The 2,217-nt window shown below is 28.8% G+C and overlaps 1 protein-coding gene across 1 annotated transcript in view; it reads right to left on the bottom strand.

The window, feature by feature from the left end:
- Nucleotides 1-776: 776 nt before the first annotated feature.
- LOC106469925 overlaps nucleotides 777-2,217 on the bottom strand; it is a 21,708-nt gene continuing 20,267 nt past the window's right edge. Inside the window, exon 6 of the mRNA XM_013930443.2 lies at nucleotides 777-2,041. The gene's annotated coding sequence lies outside the window, so the exon portion shown is untranslated. The remainder of the gene's footprint in view (nucleotides 2,042-2,217) is intronic.

Below are 2,217 nucleotides of genomic sequence, written 5' to 3'. Positions count from 1 at the left end.
TGTTCAGGAGGATTAGTGTGGCAAGTTCAGAAGGAGGAGGTTGACACATATAATGATCAATCTCATGGCAGATAATAGCAGAGAAATCCAATGAAGGGTCTCCCCCACCTGCAGCCTGCGAAATATTGCTAAAAATATGATACCCAAAGTGGGAACATGAACTTAAGTATTCATTGTAAAAATACATAAACCAAACAATAAAGTGTTTGATGTAAAATATGTGACTGTGAGAATAAAAAAAAAAAAAAAGACTGGGAAATTAAGTTAAAGTAAAAGATTTCTTCAATGTAAGGAAAAAAAGAGGTAATGAAGAAATCCCACTTTATAAATGAAACTATTAAAATCACGAACAGGAAGAGCACCCAAAAAAAAAAAAAATTACTGAGCAGGAGTACTGCCAAACAAGAAGTGATAATTCAACAGAATTGAATAGAAGGAGTCACATCCATCATAAAAGTATGTCGCACTCTTATTGGTGGAGAGTTGACACATGATGATTAGTATGAGTGACGCATTGGAATCAGTCAATTCCAATGGTGGGAAGATAAAAGGCTTGTAGCATGCATAAAATGTTTTTTCCTATAGAGGGCAGCACTGAACGATAATAGCTATTTATGTGAGGGGAGGTAATGTACTGTATCGGAAATTTTATTAAAGTATTAGTTTGTATCATATCTTAATAAACACTTTTAATGTTGAGTTAAAGTTTTAAATAAACTAATTATATGAATTTCTGTTTATTTTAAAGATTATAAGTAAATTTTCTTATAACCTCATCAATCAATTCCTCCTTTAATCAAAGAAGCAGTAAAACAATTACAGTTTATTACAATACACATAAATCCTGCAGCCGAATACAACTTTTATACATTTTTAAGGAATATGCCTTTTTCCCTAACATTTTGCTTTGCAAAGCTAAAATTCTTTTAGCCAATCCAAAACATAAAGGTAAACATTTTATGGCAATTAGAACTTATTCAATCACTACAGGTTGTATGTCACTATCTGTGCACTCGAATGTAAAACTAATAGCTTTTAAATAAGAAAATAAAAACATCTTTAATCACATTTTTTTTTTTTTATTAACAGCATTTAGTTCACACTTATGTATATATAAGCTAAATGTTGTATGTAGATTTATTTTAATACAGACACAATTCACTCAAAAAACAAGGCAGGAGCAGTCCATTTCAAGTTTCAGCCTTATGATTAGCAACTCATTCTAAAGTTTAGGTGGTTGGACAAACACTTATAAAAAAAAAAATAAAAAAAAATGAACAACTGTTTTTAACAGCAGCATCTATGATACACAAAAGAATTTATGAAAGTTAGTTCTAACAGAGAGGGACAAATAATCATTTATTAAAGGTAATTTTTCAATTTTTACAAGTTTAGTTTAAAGATCATTTTTATACAACTAAAATGAAAAATGACTTTGAATGCAATGCAAACATGACAGAATACAAATGTTCAATCTTTTAGAATATACCTAAGTACTGAAAATATTAACAGAAAAGAAAATCTACATTTTTTTTCATACTTTTTCAAAGACTCCTATATCCCTTAATCACATTTAAAAATAACGTAAAGTACAGTTCTATTACTTGGGTCTAAAACAAAACCTGACAAAATACTAAGTGCTTATTGTCAAAATAAAATTACATATTTTGTACATATAAACTTCAAACATTCCTAAAAGAGACAAGTTTTTGTTTCTTATGAACCAACAGGAAATTGATAGTGATTATTAACATATTTATCAGAAAAGTAAAAAAAAAATACTAGTCAAAACTTTTAAATGTTACATAAAGAGATTAACTTTTCCATAATAATCCTCCAACTGCAATAGGTTCTATTGGATGGAAGGAATTAATATAACAAATATTTCCAAATTGCTTTCCCATGATAAAATTTATCCGTTTATATCACACACTTGAATTTAATACAGATAATTCAAGGAACAATGATAAAGGCTTCTTCATTGAGTGGTGACCAAATAGCTTGGAGAGGTGGAAACAATATATCTGTGTCAGTGTTGTGTCTGTAATTGAAACAGAAACCCTTTCTTACTTTATCATATTTACTATCTTTGTTGTAAATTGTCAATGCGCATGTAATTTGTGGGCCTCACAAATTGAATACAAACAAAAAAAAAACATTATATAGGAACATCAGGTAATTTTCCAACATGTAAATGACTGAAATATATATATATAT

The sequence above is a fragment of the Limulus polyphemus genome, unplaced genomic scaffold (assembly GCF_000517525.1).
Source record: "Limulus polyphemus unplaced genomic scaffold, Limulus_polyphemus-2.1.2 Scaffold3725, whole genome shotgun sequence".
NCBI lineage: Eukaryota > Metazoa > Arthropoda > Merostomata > Xiphosura > Limulidae > Limulus > Limulus polyphemus.
Note: the sequence above shows the minus strand (reverse complement) of the source record. Positions and strands in the feature narration are given on the sequence as shown.